Source organism: Pygocentrus nattereri, chromosome 13 (assembly GCF_015220715.1).
Source record: "Pygocentrus nattereri isolate fPygNat1 chromosome 13, fPygNat1.pri, whole genome shotgun sequence".
NCBI classification, from domain to species: Eukaryota; Metazoa; Chordata; class Actinopteri; order Characiformes; family Serrasalmidae; genus Pygocentrus; species Pygocentrus nattereri.
The window spans coordinates 13,718,405-13,739,280 of NC_051223.1; positions in this window are offsets into that span (position 1 = coordinate 13,718,405).

The window sequence follows — 20,876 nt, forward strand, 5'->3', positions numbered from 1 at the left end:
CAGTGGACGAAGATGGGCAAGAACAAGTCTTTCCAGAGCCTTCATCAGATGCGAGGTCAGTGCCATTGGTCTGTAGCCATTCAGATCACTGGGGTGTGCAGATTTTGGGATAGGTACTACACACAATGTCTTCCAGAGTACTGGCACTCTCTCCTGTTTCAGGCTTAGGTTGAAAATGCCCTTTACTATCCCACACAGTTGGTCTGCACAGTGCCTCAAGATCCCAGGACCAATGTTGTCTGGACCCGCTGCCTTCCTCCACCTTCATCTTCCTCAGTTCCCTCCTCACTTGTTCTCTGGTTAGGGGCAGAGGAGCACAGGGCTGAATGCTGGGAGCTGAAAGCAGGGGTGTAAGATGGGCTGAGGGAGGGTCAGCTACCAGATCAAATCTCTTGAAGAAATTGAGGTCATTTGCCCATTGCAGGTTTCCTACAGGCTGCCTGTTGGACTCCTTAAAATCTGAGATGGTTTTAAGACCCCTCCAAACTCCAATTGCATTGTTCTGTTGCAGCTGGCCTTCCATTCTCTTCCTGTACAGGTCTTTGCCCTCCCTGATTTTCCTCCGCAGCTCCTTCTGTACTCTCCTCAGTTCCTCTTTGTTTCCAGATCTAAATGCCCTCTTCCTTTCTTCCAGAAGGGCCTTCAGATCTGGGGTAACCCAGGGCTTGTTATTGGAAAAACACTGTACAGTCCTGGTGGGTACAGTGTTCTCCACACAGAAATTTATGTAGTCTGTGATGCAGTGAGACCATCAACATCCTCACCATGTGGTTCATGGAGAACCTCCCAATCTGTTGTTTCAAAGCAGTCCTTCAGAGCCTCATAGGCCCTGTCGGTCCAAATTCTCACCTGTCTTGTGTTGACAGGACACCTGTGAACAATGGGTTTGTAGACAGGCAGGAGATGTTACAGATTGTGATCTCACTTGACCAAGGGTGGGAGGGGTGATGTGTTATATGCATCCTTGGTGTTTGCATAAAACAGGTCCAGTGTTTTATTGTCTCTTGTATTGCAAGTCCCATACTGTTTGAAGATGGGAAGTGTGGAGGGCAGGGAAGCATGATTGAAATCCCCAGAAATGAGGATGAGAGCTTGTGGATGCTGTGTTTGGAGTTTGCTCGTGACTGAGTGTATGACATCATATGTCGTAACGCATCAGCGGAGGGGGGAATGTATGCAGTTATCGCGATAGCATGCAAGAAATTACGAGGTAGATTGTACGGCCGCATGCTAACAGCTAACACTTCAACATCCCTGCTGCATATCTGTTCTTTAACAGTAATGTGTCTTGGATTGCACCATTTGTCGTTTATGTACACAGGCAGTCCTCCTCCTTTCCTTTTACCGATTACCTTCGTCCTGTCTGCTCGCCAAATTTGGGCCCTCCAGTGCGATGTTAGCACCTGGGGTTAGCTCAGTTAGCCACGATTCCGTGAACAACAGCAGGCTGCACTGCCGGTACACCCATGTGGTGTAAAGTGTGAGTAGAATTTTTATTGGCAGGTGAGCAGCGGTCCTGTCCACATGAAGAAGCCTGACACAGTCTGAGTGGTGGCGGCCATGAAACTTTTGGGCTGGCAGGGGCTGCTGTGGCTAGAGATCTCGGAGCCATCATAGCAACTGAGACCTCCCCGAAGCATTTTGATAAGGGCGCATCACATCACCACAGTCTGTTCTTCTAAAGCACATGCGGAATAAAATCAACCTACCTTGATTATTCCACAGTATTATGAACAATGTGATGTGTTTTGGAGTACCCTAACTGACATTGTGCAAAACTATTCATAATCTAAAGTGTGTCCAAATCTTCCATTGCGGTTTAATGCAAATTAATGTACTAGCAGTGACCCATTTCCAAGAAGGCCAAAAATGTTGAAGGTATATTACAAGCTAAAAGCAAAAGAACAGTAAGAGGTGTTGCAAATTAACTTAAAAGCAGATTTAAATGGATCAGTGACAAAGTGCATTATAGGCATAAAATCATGGATGTAATGTCATGTAATAAGTTAGCCAAAGCCACAAGCAAAATAAAAATACACAGCTTATGTTGAAAATAAGAAGCTAAAATACACAACAATGAATCACACTGCCTGGTTAAGCATGTGGCTAACTGCACTGGTCAGAATAAGAAGACCTATCAAACAAAGAACAAGGCCATTTTCCCTTAGCAACCAATAATTAACAAGTAACAAAATACTGACAAGTACTAATCTCAGTTCACCCCAGATTAGTACACCACACACAAATATCCAGCCAACAGTGTCCTGTGACCACTGATGATGAACTAGAGGATGACCAACACAAACTGTGCAGCAGCAGATGAACTATCATCTCTGACTTTACATTAACAAGGTGGATTGACAAGGTAGGAGTCTCTAATAGAGTTGACAGTGAGTGGACACAGTGTTAAACTCCAGCAGCACTCCTGTGTCTGATCCACAAACACCGGCGCAACACACACTAAAATGCCGCCACCACTTCAGTGCTGAGCCACTACCCAAATAATACCTGCTTTGTGGGTGTCCTGACCATTGAAGAATAGAGAGATACAAAGTATGCAGAGAAACAGATGACAGAAATAGTCTGTAGAAAGTGCACCTAAATTATATGTGGAGGTGCACTTAAATGATATGTGGATAAAAAGTGTACATACAAGGAGGGGCACTTAATGAAGTGGCTGGATGGTATATATGATATTGATATATTTGTATTACAGAAAGTAAAATCACTGATATCTTTATATTGGACAATTCATTGCAAAATGCATAAATAAATAAATGTAAATGGTTCAAAAGCATAGCATAAATGCAACAAACAACTCTAAAAGATATGTATAGACGAATGCATGTTATTGTCTTCTGAATAATAAATAACAAATGAGGTATTCTGGTATTATTGATTATTTATAAAAAAAAAGAGAAATTAATATACGAGACAAAAAACATGCTCACAGATCCTGGTTGATTATACAATGTCATCTGACTTTTTAATATGCAAATTATTAAAAATTCACTGTATAAATGTGTGGGCCAAAATTACTTAATAATTCTGACTAAAAATAGGAAGTGTACGAGGTGAATTCGTACCACTGAAAGCTGTATGTTATGGCATTTCTGATTTGGCCCGACTGCAGTACGAGTCCGTCTGGCGACTCGAGACGGTTCCCTGTGACATATTATCTGATTCATAGTGATTCAAACAGGCACGTGTCTGGGCCTCATTCTGAAGACTGAAGCACTAGTTTTGTAGTTAGAACGTATCTGTCATTTCTCTGGAAATTTAATGCTAGCTAACATTAGCAGGTTAAAGTAGCTGAAAAGTTAGCGAGCCAACCTACCTAGTTAGCTTACTTGGCTTGGTCAAATCTGGCCAGCATTGTCTTAGCTAATTACAACCAGCTATAATTTAAAGTTACATTTATGTTTTATTAACGTTAATTCAGCTCATCACGCTTGGCCATCACAGCATCATAGTGTAGTGAACTGAGGGGACGGGATATAAGAGTGAACACATGCCTAAAACTGTCTGGCAATATAAGAGACACCTATGGGGGCCTTGGGTGTGCTTTTTCTTGGTCAGCAGGTGCTTTTGGTGATCACGAGTTTGGCGTGCTCTGAGAGGTCGATGAAGATGTGGTTTTCGAAGGATTGTTATGGACTGGAACTTAAAGATTGTCGTGAACTGGGACTCTGTACCAAAAATTAACGCAAGTGCTCGCTCCTTTCTCTTCCTCTCTACTTCCCCTTGTGTTTGAGTTTCTTTCTCATGATTATTACTTCTCATGATTATTAGCTCTTCTAGCCATATCTTTGTGTGTTAGTGTATACAGGCTGTGTAGCTTTTTAGCCCTTAGCAGTCATTTATTCAATTAGATGCTTTTGGATTGCAGTGCTCGGTTGGTGGTGCAGTGTTTAATTTATGCAGGACACGTGTGGGGTTGTGCTGAAGTGGGATCATGTTACTGTGTGTAGCTTAAAGTGGGTTTTTTCCCCTCTTTTTGTGAATGAATGAATTATGCTTGGGGCTGGTTAACTTTAACGGAATCTGTTTTATAGTTACATTCGATATAGTAGGGTCTATATTTTAATACATCCATCCATTTTCTAAGCCGCTTCTCCGTCAGGGTCGCGGGGGGTTGCTCAGCAGTCTTCAGGCGGAAGGCAGGATACACCCTGGACAGGTCGCCAGTCCATCGCAGGGCAGACAGACAGACACAGACAGTCACTCACACACTCACACCCAGGGGCAATTTAGCATGTCCAATTGGCCTGACTGCATGTCTTTGGACTGTGGGAGGAAACCGGAGAACCCGGAGGAAACCCACGCAGACACGGGGAGAACATGCAAACTACACAATGAGAGGGCCCTGATCACCCGGCCGGTACTTTTAATACGGTCGAATCTATTACTATCTATTACTGGACTTTATAAGGGCTAAACTTCATGCTAGCTTGAGTACTGCTACGATAAGCCATCATAACAAAAGGAAGTAGTGTGTCCCAACCATTCTGGTTAGCCTCTACAAAAGATGCCAGCATACTAATTACAGTGCGATTCAGTCTTACAACTAACCCATCAGGCTGTGGACTATAGGGTGAAGTGGGTGTCTTATCAATTTCCAGTAGCCGAGAAAGCTCCTTAAACAAGGATGATTCAAATGTTCGGTCTTCGTCAGTATGGATAACGTGAGGCAAACAGCAATAACCAAGATGTATTTATTACCAGCGGCAGTAACTGGCAGGAGGCCAACAAGATCTAAAGCAAAAAAAAAAAAAAAAGGATAGACGGCATTAAAGGAGCCCTAGGGGCTCTCTCAACAATTTGTGTGTGGCATATACCTCGCATGCTTGACACCACTCTGACAACCTTACTCGAGCCAGGCCAGTAAGGTGCCTTCGCACTTTATCCCCAAGTTTGGCAACCCCTAGATGTCCACCTGTCCGTGTGTTATGAAGGTTATGCAAAACCTTTGGGACCTATGATTTAGGCAAAACTACCTGCTTATCAGTTATATAACTCAGCTCTCCACCAGACCACACAAACAGTCCCTGCTCCACTTCCAACTGGTCCCATAATTCCAGCAGCTGTCTCAGAGTTGGAGTTCCTGAACCATCACATTCTCCTTTTTGCCCATTTACCTTCATGTGCTTGAGCTTCTGTAGGTTAACATCATCCTTCTGAGCCCGTACGAAGCCCCAGTCTTCTAGGGATAACACTTACTCCTCTTGTACATGATGCACCACATTAAGAGCAAGTTGATTCACAGGCTCACCTGTCAAAGTGCAGTTCTCCCCGAGAGCAGCTTCTATGGAAGGATGGTCGGGTCGCACCATTATCCCTTGAGATCCTTCTGCAGACACAGCAGAAGAAACAGACCTGGACATATTCACACTCCTTTGAACTGGCAAATCTTTTCGTCCCTGCTCAAATGTAGGGCTTATCACATCACTACAGCTTAGTGGGGCAGGCCTTACAGGTTGTTGTGACAACGAATCAGCATTGGCATGCTTCTTCCCTGGACAATGTTCGATTTCATAGTCAAATTGAGCCAACTGTTAAAGCCCATGCACCCCTTTCTCCGTCAACTTATGCAGTGGGTGTGCTAATTTTGCAAACCCAGGAAAAAAATGACGGTAATAAGAGGCCAGTCCAACAAAACTCCTTACCTCCCGCACATTAATTGGCTCTGGCCATGCATGCACTGCTTCCGTCTTTGCAGGGTCAACAGCTACCCCCTCCCCAGAGATAACATGCCCCAGATACTGGGCTTGATCTCTAAACAAATGACACTTAGCAGGTTTCACTTTCAAGTTAGCCTGACCCAGCTTCTGCAAAACTACATCTAGCCAGTTCAGGTGTTCATAAAAGGTCCTTCCATACCCTATAATATCGTCCAAATAGACCAGGCACGTAACCCACTGTAAATCTGCCAAGACAATTCCATCAGTCTTTGAAAAGTACTTTGTGAGTTACATAGTCCATATGGAAGAACATTCAAATGGAATAATCCTTGGCGTGTAACAAAAGCGGTCTTCTCTATGCTGTGGGCCAATTGGTACTTGCCAGTACCCGCAAAACAAGTCCAGAGCAGAAAACCACTTTGCTGCAGCCAGAACATCCAGCGTCGTCTGTCTGTGGCAGAGGGGTATGCATCTTTGACTCAGAAACCTCAACCCACCATCTTTCTTCCAAACCAGCACAACTGGGGATGCCCATGGGCTTTGGGACCTTGAAATAATATTCCTTTCCATGTCCTGCAGGTGCACAGCAATTTCACCCTGAAGATGGACTGGTACAGGCCGAGGGCACATCTTGATTGGTGGAGCCAGGCCAGTATCAATCTGGTGGTGAAGCACAGTTGTTTTACCCAAATCATGTTCACGCTTACTAAAAACTGCCAGTTTTTTGTGAAGAAGCTCTTCTACAGCCCTAAGATGCCTTTGTGTAAGGCCTCCATCATACAAACCAAACTGTTCTAGTAGTTCTGACACCTGCTCCTGTTGCTTAGCAACTACACCTGGCGTAGTATTACTTACAATTGTTGCCCTCACACTGATTTCAACCACTTTAGTTATGCAGGACCTAAGGTTCATCACCAAGGTTAAGCCTCAAGGGAGTGACACCATCTCTCTCAGTGGTAAAGACAACCTACCAAAACAGTTTTCAGACAAGCTAAAAGATGGCTCAACCAACCCCTCGATTTCAGTCTCCCGCAGCCCTTCTACTTTCGCCCGCCAAACCAAACACTCTATTCAGGGCAGTAGGCTGATGGCATCCTGAATTACTACTCGTCTCACAAGCTCATCTGTGGAGGAGCACATCAAAATGAAACATTAACTTGCACCCGTTTTGTGGCAAATCCAACTCCATCTTCTACAATTTCATAAAATCCATACCAAGGAGGGCTGCCTGAGCAAGACCATGAACTTAAATTAATGTTTACCACCAAATCTCCAAAGCTACAGACCCCTAGGCACTGGCCTTCTACTTTTAATTGTTCTCCATTGAATGCAGAAACTTTAGTGGAACACAGTCGTAATACCCCCACTCTTGCCCCACACTGCTGCCAGAATTTAAAATCTATTAAACTAACCTGGGCCCCTGTATCGTGGCATTTTCTTGCCATTTATTTCTCCTTCTAAATAAATACCACTACCAGACTGGCCAAATGACACTACTGTCTTGGGTCGTGCACTAAAAAAATATAACAGGCAGACGACTGACTCCTATTGGCCGCCTGCCCTAGTTTCCCAACAAATATGGGCAATTACGCCTGTGCGCATGCGCGAACGTGCATGCTGCCTGTTACGGTAGCTCCCGTTCATGTTCTTTCATTTTTGCTGGTAACTTTTCTTTACCTTTTTAATAGTTTATTTATTTTAATGAGGCAATTTAGGGAAGCTGTGCCCTCTCGAAACATGCGAGTATACAGTTTTGGTCAGTTTTTTCGCCGTGAAAGCGCTACTTTAACTCACTCCCCGTGTGCGCCACGGCGATGCAGCATGGCCGCTTTGTTTACACCCGGGACCAGCTGTTCGCGCTGCAGCCGGTCGGCATGGTGACCAGGACAACGAGCATCCCCGAAGAGCTTTGGAGATGGACGCACAGGGGTTGCAGAGGGGGAATTAACCAGCGCACGGGGAAAGTGAGGGAGAGACGGCGGAGGCTTATGGAGAAGAGGGGATATAAGCCGCGTCTCCCCTCCGTCATCATGGGCAACGTGAGGTCGCTGGCGAATAAGATGGACGAGCTGACAGCACTAGCCAGGAGTCAGAGGGAGTACCGGGAGTGTAGTCTAGGGTCCTTTACGGAGACATGGCTACACCAGGACATCCCGGATGAACATGTTTCCATCGATGGCTTCCAGACTGTTCGGACCGACCGGGGCTGCACCGAGAGCGGTAAGCACAAAGGAGGTGGGCTCGCTGTGGTAGTCAATAACCGCTGGTGTAACCCTGGTCACATTACCATCAAGGAACGTACCTGTTGCCTGGACATTGAGCTGTTGGCTGTCGGACTCAGGCCATATTATTTACCACGCGAGTATTCGCATGCCATCATCGTGACTGTCTACATTCCCCCCTCTGCCAACCTGACGTTGGCAAGTGACGTCATTTATTCAACAACAGCACGTCTCCAAACGCAACACCCGAGTGCCTTTATCGCCATATCAGGTGACTTTAACCATGTCGCTATGGCCAAGCCACTACCAAACTTCACTCAGTATGTGGACTGTCCCACCAGAGAGGAAAGAACACTGGACCTGCTGTATGCTAATGTTAAGGACGCATACAGCTGCTCCCCCCTTCCCCCTCTGGGTAGGTCAGACCACAACTTGGTTCACCTCAGCTCCTGTTATGTGCCGCTGGTGAAGAGTCAGCCTGTGACCAAGCAGACCGTGAGTAGATGGTCTGGGGAGACTTACGAGGCACTGCAGGATTGCTTTGAGACTACTGATTGGTCTGCACTCTGTGAGCCACACGGAGAGGACATTGACGGGCTCAGAGAGTGTATCACGGACTACATTAACTTCTGTGTGGACTCCACTGTCCCAACCAGGACAGTTAAATGTTACCCAAAAACAACAAGCCGTAGGTAACAAAGGACATTAAGGCTCTCCTCAACAAGAAGAAGAGGGCCTTCTTTAACAGATTTGACATGGCAGGCTCTGTCCCCCCCAGCCTGACTCCTCTGCTGCCAGTACTCAGCAGACCATACCACTCATCCCCCCTCCCCCTCCTGATAGCCTGCCCCCCTCTTGTGACAGCCCATCTCACACCTCCATCCCTCCCCCACCCACCACCTCTACAGTGCGTCTCACTGCTGACCAGGTGAGAAGACAACTGAAGAGACTCCACACAAACAAGGCTGCAGGCCCTGATGGGGTTCCACCCAGGGTGCTTAAAGCCTTTGCCACCCAACTTTGTGGAGTACTTCAACATGTCTTCAACTTGACCCTGAGTCTACAGAGGGTCCCCATGATGTGGAAGACATCCTGCATTGTTCCTGTCCCAAAGATGCCATGACCCAGTGACACCAAGGACTACAGGCCAGTGGCACTGACGTCTCATGTCATGAAGACCATGGAGAGGCTCGTCTTGGATCAGCTCCGACCCATAGTCCAGCCTTTTCTAGATCCCCTCCAGTTTGCCTATCAGCCCCGCCTGGGAGTTGAAGACGCCATCATCTACCTGCTCAACCGAGTTTATGCTCACCTGGATAAGCCAGCCAGCTCTGTGAGGGTCATGTTTTTTGACTTCTCCAGCGCATTTAACACCATCTGGCCCACTCTTCTGGGTGATAAGCTCACAGTGATGCAGGTAGATGTCCGCCTTGTGTCCTGGATTGTTCACTACCTGACTGGCAGACCACAGTACGTACGCCTGCAGCAGTGTGTCGGACAGAGTGGTCAGCAACCCTCTACAGGAAGGGCCAAAGTCGTCCATTTTCTGAGGCACCTAAGGTCCTTTAACATCTGCCGGACTATGCTCAAGATCTTCTATGAGTCTGTGGTTGCGAGTGCTATCCTCTATGCTGTTGCATGCTGGGGAAGCAGGCTGAGGGTGGCAGATGCCAACAGACTCAGCAAACTGATCCGCAAGGCCGGCGATGTTGTGGGTGTGGAGCTGGACTCGCTGAAGGCAGTGTCGGAGAGGAGGACGCTGTCTAAACTGCGGGCCATTATGAACAATGGCTCGCACCCACTCTACGACACAGTGATGAGACACAAGAGCTCATTCAGCTCAAGACTCACTCTACGAAAATGCACCACAGAGCGCCACAGGAAGTCATTCTTACCTGTGGCCATCAAACTCTATAACTCCTCCCTCAGTGTGTGATTCGCAAACGCAGTACGAAACTGTTCATATGTGCAATAATAATTGTGTGTGCGATAACTCAGAGGGACACTAACTTAATTTAAATAATTTAAATAATTGTAACTGCTTTATACCTGATGTTTCATATTACTATCACAATCACTGCCACCTTACTATATTCTTAAGTACTTAAATCTGGTGTACATACTGTAAATTCTCTATATTGTCTTAAATTATTAGTAAAGTGTTTATTTTTACATAAATGGCTGCAACTGTAACAACTGCAATTTCCCCCTGGGATCAGTAAAGCAATCTGAATTGAACTGAATTGAATTGAATTGAATATGTCGACCACACCCACACTCTCAACACAGCTTTGGCATCCTGGCCTCATGGCTTTCTCTTGCCCTAGGCTGGGGCCTTCTAACCCCATCTGGATACACCTCATCGCCCCTACATCTCACTTCAGTATAGTCCCCTCACAGCATTATTCTGTACAACTGAGCCACCTACAGCAGTACAGGGCTGGCCAATAGCATCTTTTAACTCTTATACTTCTTTCCTTAAGGACTGAACTACTGCCAGCATGTCATGCTCCTGAGACTTTGTGTCACCGACCCCTTATCTAACTCCACTCCTCGTACCCGAGAGTCACACTGCTCTTCAAAATCTTTAATAAGCTCCAACTCTGCTGCCAAGTTAATTGCTTCTTCCAAATTAGCAGGATTTGCACTACGCAGCTGAAAACAAAGGTCCCCATCACCCACATGTATAATAAAATGATCTAAGGCTAAAATATCCCATGTGCCTACATCCAAATTGGAGTAAGCTTGTTTAGCTAACCTGCAAACCGCATACCAAAGTCTCACAGACTATTTTGTCTACTGTATGTCTATTGGAAAAGTCAATCCTATTCCACTCTGACCTTCCTGACCAAGTCAAATACCTACCCATTGCTGCCTTTAATCCTTGAAAAGTAGCACGCGCTTCTACAGGAAGACCATGATGAATTTCATGAGCCCTACATGATAAAAGCAAAGTCATATAAACTTCTCCAAATCCCCCAACCATTTATTTCTGCTGCTGCCTTAAACTGTTCTAGCCAGTCCGTCCACTCACACCCTTCATCAGTAAAAATGTCAGGCATAAAAATTGGTCGTTGCATAGATATTTCTCCAGCAGGCCTATCAGCCTGAACAGTCACAGAATCCTTCTCAGACATATTTGCCGCCCATCCCAACAACCAGAGTATTTACTTTACTGGACAAAATATCCCAGCGTTGCCACCAATGCGGCGAAACCCCGCAGTCGAGCAAGGTGGAGTAAACATCTATTATTCAATTGATTAAAGAGGTCGCTGCCACCACCTCTGCTTAACCAGGGAGGTCCAGTTAGAGGGAGACAGTCTGAGGACATTATCTGGCATTCAATCACTTTATTCAAACAAATATAAAATAGATTTTACTGTATTAAAATATAGACCCTACTATATCGAATGTAACTATAAAACAGATTCCGTTAAAGTTAGCCAGTCCCAAGTATAATTCATTCATTCACAAAAAGAGGGGAAAAAAACCCACTTAAAGCTACACACAGTAACATGATCCCACTTCAGCACAACCCCACACGTGTCCTGCATAAATTAAACACTGAACCATCAGGCGAGCTCTGCAATCCAAAAGCATCTAATTGAATAAATGACTGCTAAGGGCTAAAAAGCTACACAGCCTGTATACACTAACACACAAAGATATGGCTAGAAGAGCTGAAGTAATAATCAAAAGGAGCACAATAATCAGAACTCAAACACAAGGGGAGAGTAGAGAGGGAGAGAAAGGAGCAAGCACTTGCGTTCATTTTCGGTACAGAGTCCCAGTTCACGACAGTCTTTAAGCTCCAGTCCATAACAGTCCTTTGAAAACCACATCTTCTTCGACTCTCCCAGTGCACGCCGACACAGACAAAGGAGATTCAGCCCATTCTCTCAGAGCACGCCAAACTCAGCCACACGTGCGCCCCCAAAAGCACCTGCCGACCAAGAAAAAGCACACCCAATGCTCCCATAGGTGTCCCTTATATCGCCAGACAGTTTTTGTCTCCCTCTAACCAGACCTCCCTGGTTAAACAAAGGTGGTGGCAGTGACCTCTTAGCATCTATTATTCAATTAATTAATTACTCCGCCTTGCTCGGTTGCAGGGTTTCACCACAATAGCTTAATAAAATAATAATAATAATTAGAAAAACTGATTAACAGTATTACAAATCCTGTTAGTCATTTATTAAAAATACATGATGAATAAACATTTATAGCATCAATAAACATTTAAATTATTTCAATCAGTGATTATGGTCACTATATAGCACTTTGCTGATGACCAAGTTTGTTAATGTTAAATGTGTAAACATTATGGATGTCACATTCCATGTTCTGTACAGTACTTGTTATACACTATGAAGCTAGCCAGCTAATCCCCTTCTATTTTTTTTTGTTCATATATAAAATTTTTAGAAGAAGAGGAGATAATTTGCGAAGGGCTCATGCCCAGTTACTGAAGAGTTTCAATTTCAATTTTGTAGGTAAGTCTAACAATTCATAAAGCTGTTTGTTTGGCCCAAACGTTAACAATTTAAACACATTTAAGTGCTTTTAATGTCAATGTAATACTTGATTACTCTCTCAATATCAACCTTAAAAATTTATATTTTAATGTAATAAGCTTAATTTTAAGTATGTTCACTTTATTTCATAATCAAAATACTGAATTATATTTATTAAATTATATTTACATATTTACAATATATATGAATGATTATATATTTAATATTAAATTGTTTGACATTTGAACAGTTTTGCATGTTTATACATCCATTTCTAAGATTGACCTCCTAAAGATGCCATGAGGCATATGTGCTGTAATGTTGTCAGATGAGGGGACAGGTGAGTTTAACTGAATTTTTACTCATCCAGAGAGTAGCAATGATACAGAAGTTCAAGGTGTAAAAATTTTAAATCTTTTCTGAAGTGAAGTGAAGTGTAAAGCGACTAATGTCTTACTTTCATGGCTATTGTCATGTGACACAAACTCATCAGGGTATGGGTAGTTCTGAATTTGCATTAGTAAATGCTCTATGCCTTCCTGCATTGTCTAGTGAAAACGTACTGTAAGATTACTTGCGTCTGTGACTGAGATGAATATCATATGTTTTGTAGAAACCAAATAATCACAAGACTGTAGCAGGTCATTGGGCCAAATTAAGGTAGTCTTACTTAATTAGTATAGCTTTCATGAGTTCAAAGATTACAAACTTTATAGCCATTTTAATTGTTAGTCAAACATTGTGCTTAATTGTTTTTGGTCCTTGATTAGGAACATCTCATCCAGATAACAGCTCTACACTGCACAGATGAGCATTCCACTATACACTAAGCCATTAACAAACAGGTGAGGATAGTGGAACTGGACACGGGTTTTCAAGACCATTTTATTCAGAAATGTAATGTCTACAGGAAGAGGAAAAGTAATGACAAATTGAAGAGATGGATAATATGAATGATAATGACCCAAAACACGCAGCTAAAAACCATCCAAGAATGGCCAAAAGCATTGGACTATTCTGAAGTGGCCTTCTGTGAGCCCTGATCTAAATCCTATTGAACATCTGTGGAAGGAGTTGAAACATGCAGTCTGGAGAAGGCACCCTTCAAACCTGAGACAGATGGAGCAGTTTGCTCATGAAAGTGGGCCAAAATGCCTGTGGACAGGTGCAGAAGTCTTATTGAGAGTCACAGAAATTGCTTGATTGCAGTGACTGTAGTGACTGCTTCAAAAAGTTTCATTTTTGTCCAGGCCAGTTTCATTAGTTTTAAATGATTAAAAGTGTTTTTTTATTTTGTTGAACCACAATTTAAAAGCAGTGTCTGATTTTCATTAGTTCTTTTTCAGCACTTTTTTATTACTTTTATTAGTTCAGTATTCATTAGTTCATCTGTCAGTGAGACAGTGAGATCACTGTCAATTTTTCTTTCACAAAAGGGTACCCACAATTTTGTCCATGTGTACCCATGTCTAATGATGTGTTCATGCTTTGTATATGTAAAGCTCTATTACTATGCTCTATTTATTAAATACAATACTGTTTTATATTTGTTTAAAACCATTTATCCCAGCAGTAAGTTTAGTTTTGTCTGCAATTAATAACATTACGTGACCCTTATTAGTCCCACAACAGGGAAATTTCACCTCTGTATTTAACCCATAAATGAAGTGAAACACCACATAAACACTAGTGAGCGCTCACACTCACTCTAGTGGACAGTGAGCACTTTTTTTTGAAAAAAGTGTTGCTACAACAGCAACACGATTTTTTTTCTATTACATTTTGATCACCAAATCTTGTAAAATATTGAGTGCATTTACATTTACTAATCCGTTAATTACAAAAAATCAGATTTTGTCAGTAATCCGATCAACACATTTACGTGCTCTTGGGTAATCAGATAATGAGGAAACTCCGGGTTTACTTGAATCAGGCAATGTCTGCTTTGCAGCTGGCCAATAAACTCACAGAATAAGATGTGATGTAAATGTAATGTACAACTCAAACTTCATGCTGTGACTTTCTTTAAAAAACATTGAGTCACTTTAACAGAAAATATGAACATGCATCATCTAGAAGATGAAGAAGCAAGTAAGCACACTCATTGTCTCTTTTGAAGCTGGAGTTAGATTTAACTGGTCAACGAGAATGATCACAAGCTTACCAGCTGGAGCTGAGCTGGACTGAACTGGTCTACCAGCTCAGAAACCAGCTTACCAGCTAGAGCTAGATTTGACTAATCAACCAGTACAGTTGCCAGCTTGATGGTCAAACGTTGAACCAGGTCTCAAAACATAGCTTGAACTGGTGAACTGGTCAAGCTGGATTTTCCTGGTTGTATGAAAGACTAAATTCTGTTCTCTTGGGACTGACTTTTCTACTTATAGTACTACCAGCATATAAACATACTTTAGTTTACACAAACTTTTTACTTAAAGATATGCAGTGATATTACAGTTTTGGGGGTCATCTTAAATCAATAGTTTATGTATAGCATGGACAGTAACTTTTTTTTTTTGGCTGCGGACTGTAGGTCAACAGTAGCAAGTTATTTGCACATTATCAAAACAATGTTACTTACCAAATGCATTTTTGCCATATCTGAATGAACGTGTGCAGAGGAGCTTGGAAAATGACAGGCAGAGCAGATTGGGCCCTGCATCCACAGAGACATGCCTGCACTGTGCCATGCTGCTTTTAGAGTAGTTTTCTTTACAGTCCTCAAAAGAGCCATAAAAAATACACTACAGAAGCTTGATACTGTAGCTAAGGATATTATTTTATCAGGTTTTATCAGAGGTTGCTAAAATGTACCTTGTGAAATTTTACTCTTTCCTACCATAACTCAGTGCTTGCTCTGCTGAGAATGATCATTCCTCAGTTGAGAATTAACTAGTTGTAGCCCAATGAAAACCCACACAATCATCTTGCTACTCCTCCCAACTTTCAAATTAAAAGTTAGGAAATGTGTTGTACTACTGCAGCTGAGTCTTTATTATATGCTCATTAAAATGAGAATAATGTGAATTTTCAACATTTCTGCATAATTCAACTAATGAGATGTAAAAAGTCACAAGTATTAGGACACATTACACCTACAGGAGCTTTTATGACCTCCCATTCTAAATCCATTGGCATTTATATATACAGTTCGTCCACCTTTTGCAGCTATAACAGCTTCCACTTGTAACAATCCCCTTGTAAATTTCAACCAAAAAACAGTTACTTAAGCCCAAGGACCATACACTCCATGTATAAGAGTAGAAGAGTTTGAAAATAAGCCCAAACAGGAGAGACAAAAACAATACTTTTGAAGTTATATTGGGAAAAAAAATCAGTGATTTACAGTACTGGGACAAACACACACACACACACACACACATACACATATATACACATACATACATATATACAGTATATATACATATATATATATATATATACACATATATACACACATATATATATATATATATACATATACATACAGTATATATATATATATATATATATATATATAACCCCTATATACAATACGTAACCCGTGTCCATCAAACTCCAAGTCCAAACCCAAAGGCCCAAAAAATACAAAGTATCACAAGTCCTTAGCAATGCATTGCTGTAAATGAAAAAGAATCCAGGACAGATCTCACTGGTGGTGCAAGCCTGACATCAAATTACATCCAAGACAGTCACAGGAAATCCACCTTCTAGTTCCTCCATGCGCTCGTCTTACTCCTTTGGATGAATCCTTGGGTAAGCTCATGAGTTCTATGTCCTTCGACGCACATATAACTAATATTACTAAAACAGCCTTCCTGCATCTCCACAATATTGAATACACTCTTATTAAAGAATACACACTACACACTGAATGCACACTATTAAATTAAGAAATGCATCTCTACAGGATGCAGAAAAGTTATAATGCTCTGCTGTCTGGATGTCCCAGAAAAAGCCTTAACAAGCTTCAGCTAGTCCAGAACACTGCAGCCAGACCCTTCATAAGAACCAGAAAGTTTGACCATATTAGCCCAGTTTTATCAACCCTACACTGGTTACTAGTTAAATTTCACATTGACTATAAAATTCTACTACTGACTTATAAACCTCTAAATGGACTCGCCCCTCAGTACCTGAGTGAATTTCTCTCCTACTATGAACCATCATGCCTACTTAGATCACAAGGTGCTGGCTTACTACTGGTATCTAGAATTAATAAAGCTACATCAGGGGGAGAACCTTCTCATACAAAGCCCCCAAGCTTTGGAATAATCTTCCTGTTAATGTTCAGGACTCAGACACAGCCTTAGTTTTTAAGTCTAGGCTAAAAATTTATGTGTATAGTCAAGCCTTTGGTAATGAATCTTCCCTGTCAGATCTAGACCTGCTGGAATCTCTGCTGCTCTGTTAATACTGTAATCTGTGATCACTCATTACAGGACTGACTGTGTTTTTCTTTCCTTTCTTTGCCGAGTTGAATAGCTGCCCATCCTGTGAGTCTGATGATGCTGCCTCTTCTGCCTTGATCGGGTGCCCACTGCTCACCAGCCTTCTGGACCGGCTTGATCACCATTGAGCTTCTTGCTGTACAATGTTGTGCAATCCTCAACCTACAGATGCTGATGCTGCAGCTGCATATTCATAAACTAATCAAATTAACCACTGCCCCACCTGTTTTTCCCACTTTGTTCTATAATACTTTATAGTAACAATGTTTGCTATCTGGTGTCGACCAGAGGAGGGTGGGTTCCCCTTATGAGTCTGATTACTGAATACTGATTGTCCTGTAAAGCTGCTTTATGACAACATCTTTGTCTGGCCACTCCCACTTTCTGCCTTCCCTCCCGTGCCATCTGGTGTTGTCATTCAAGTATGAGGTGCTGGTATTTGATGAATTAGCCTTTCTAACAGGTCTTTCAGTTGTCTTCCCATGGCCAATTCAGCCGGAGTTTGCCTTGTTGTTTCATGCTGGGTGCTGTTGATCACAAACAGGAACTTTGACAACCACTTATCACAGTCTTCATGGTGATTACCCACAAAGGAGGCCATCATAGTCTTTAGAGTGCAGTTAACCCACTCTGTGAAGTTGGCCTGAGGATGGTAGCTGGTGGTCATGTTCTGTACTACTCTCCATTTCTTGCACACATCACTGAGGAGCTGACTGGTAAACTGGGGGCCCCAGTTTTTGCTTCAAGGAAAGGGCCCCATAAAATCCATTCCCAGCATTCTTCCTCTTCAGTGGTCTGTAAAAATCCAGCATGTTTCTTGTTCTCTGGTTTGTACTGCTGGCAAATCACACACAATTTCACGTTGCCACACATCTTTTCGGACTGTGGGCCACCAGGCCACCTCTAAAATCCGCAACAGTATCTTAAGTCTGCCAAAGTGATCCCCTAGCGGATTGTCATGAAAATAGTGGAGAAAATCTCCTTGGGCACTACCAGTTGATCTTACCCATTAAAGGAGCAGCCTTTGGAGGAATTGTCCTATAAAGGACATCTCCCAACTAATGCGTTCTGTCTGATCTTGTTTTTGAGCATGTGCTATCTCAGCCAGAGAAGATGGTAAATCAGAGGTGTAGGCAGTTGGGGTTGTAGACACATAAGGGGCCATCACTGGTGATTGGTCAGGCTTCACTGCCCGTGAGAGAGCATCTGGCACGATGTTCATGCAGCCTTTATGACAGTAAACACCAAAGTTAAATTGTTGCAGCCTCAGAATCCAGCAGGTAAGTCTGGAGCTGGTCTTTGGACATTTGATTGCCCAGGCCAGAGCACTATGGTCCATGAAAACCATAACCTTGTCTCCCTCCAGGCAATGCCACCATTTCTCTATGACCTAATTTCTCTATGGCCCAAACCAATGCTATTCACTCCTTCTCTGATGTAGAGTAGTTCAGTCCCCAACAGGTTCCCTGAATGTTACAACCCCAATTCCAATGAAATTGGTACATTGTGTAAAACATAAATAAAAACAGAATACGATGATTTGCAAATCCTTTTCAACCTATATTCAATTGAATACACTACAAAGACAAGATATTTAATATTACATGTTCAAATGGATAAACCTTAATGTATTTTGCAAATATTCACTCATTTTGAATTTGATGCCTGCAAAACGTTCCAAAGAAGTTAGGACAGGGGCAACAAAAGACTGGGAAAGTTGAGGAATGCTCAAAAAACAACTGTTTGGAACCTTCCACAGGTGAACAGGTTAATTGGAAACAGGTGAGTGTCATGATTGGGTATAAAGGAAGCATCCCTGAAAGGCTCAGTTGTTCACAAGCAAGGATGGGGTGAGGTTCACCATTTTGTGAACTGTGTGAGCAAATAGTCCAACAGTTTAAGAACAACATTTCTCAATGTGCAATTGCAAGGAATTTAGGGATTTCATCATCTACAGTCCAAAATATCATCTAAAGATTCAGAGAATCTGGAGAAATCTCTGCATGTAAGCGGCAAGGCAGAAAACCAACATTGAATGCCTGTGACCTTCAATCCCTCAGGTGGCACTGCATTAAAAATCGACATCATTCTGTAACAGATATTACCACATGGGCTCAGGAACACTTCAGAAAACCATTGTCAATGAACACAATTCGTCGCTCCATCTACAAGTGCAAGTAAAACTCTGCCATGCAAAGCGAAAGCCATATATCAATAACACCCAGAAATGCCATCGGCTTCTCTGCGCCCAAGCTCATCTGAGATGAACTGACACATAGTGGAAAAGTGTCCTGTCGTCTGACGAGTCCACATTTCAAATTGTTTTTGGAAATCATGGATGTTGTGTCCTCTTGGCCAAAGAGGAAAAGGACTGTCCGGATTGTTATCAGCGCAAACTTCAAAAGCCAGCATCTCTGATGGTATGGGGGTGTGTTAGTGCCCATGTCATGGGTAACTTGCATATCTGTGAAGGCACCATTAATGCTGAAGGGTACGTACAGGTTTTGGAGCAACATATGCTGCCATTCAAGTAACATTTTTTTAGGGGCATCCCTGCTTATTTCAGCAAGACAATGCCAAGCCACATTCTGCACGTGTTACAACAGCATGGCTTCATAGTAAATCAGTGTGGATACTAGACTGGCCTGCCTGCAGTCCAGACCTGTCTCCTATTGAAAATGTGCGGTGCATTATGAAGCGCAAAATACGACAACAGAGGCCCGGACTGTTGAGCAACAGAAGTTGTACATCAAGCAAGAATGGGAAAGAATTCCACCTACAAAGCTTCAACAATTAGTGTCCTCAGTTCCCAAACGCTTATTGAGTGCTGTTAAAAGGAAAGGTGATGTAACACAGTGGTAAACATGCCTCTGTCCCAACTTCTTTGGAACGTGTTGCAGGCATCAAATTCAAAATGAGTGAATATTTGCAAAAAACAAAGTTTATCCGTTTGAACATTAAATATCTTGTCTTTGTAGTGTATTCAATTGAATATAGGGGAATTGGGGTTGTACAAAGGGTCCAGGTCTGATAGCTGGAGTTACATCCTGGCCCTCCTTTGACTCTGTTCTTGAGTGTCAGCCATTTGCATTTTCATTTTAACCTTACAAACTGGGCTATTTGCAACTCACAATTCTTAATATTCTCTTGTAGTGTATATCCCTGTACAGGCACCACTTTGTAACAATCCCCTTGTAAATCTCCAACCAAGAAAACAGTTTCTGAAGTCCGAGGAACATATACTCCATGTAAAAGAGTAGAAGAGTTTGCAAATAAGCCCAGACAGGAGAGACAAAAACAATCCTTTTGAAGTTATATTGGAAAAAAAATCAGTGATTTACAGTACTGGGACAAACACACAAACACACATATATATACAACCCCTATATACAACACGTAACCCATAAATCCATCAAACTCTCAAAGTCCAAACCCAAAGTCCCACAAGTCCTTAGCAATGCATTGCAGTAAATGAAAAAGAATCCAGGACAGATCTCACTGGTGGTGCAAGCCTGACATCAAATTACATCCAAGACAGTCACAGGAAATCCACCTTCTAGTTCCTCCATGCGCTTGTCTTACTCCTTTGGATGAATCCTTGGCCGAGCACATGAGTTCCTATGTAGAGTGGTAGGCTTTGGGTTGTACTGCTCCTTTTACCCCAAACACACCACCACCCTCACTTCCACAAGGCCAAACTTTTTCTGTCCTTCCTCTTCCTGGTTCCAGTCACCTGTCCCAGTAACTCTTTCCCCCTTTGCCAGCAGAGCTCTTAAAGGGCCTATGCAGCTTTTAGTTCAGATTCAGGTAGGCCCCCTGTATAACAAATGACTAATACAGAATTAAAATAAAACCCTTTCATTTAATACTGTTAACACACCCAAGGAAGTTTTAAACTTGCAAGGCTTCAAATTGAAACCATTTCTTATGATATGTGCAACAAATTTAAAAAGGTTTCTGATGTGGCAGCATCTCACACTTTTCTGGGAAGGCTTTCTACAAGATTTT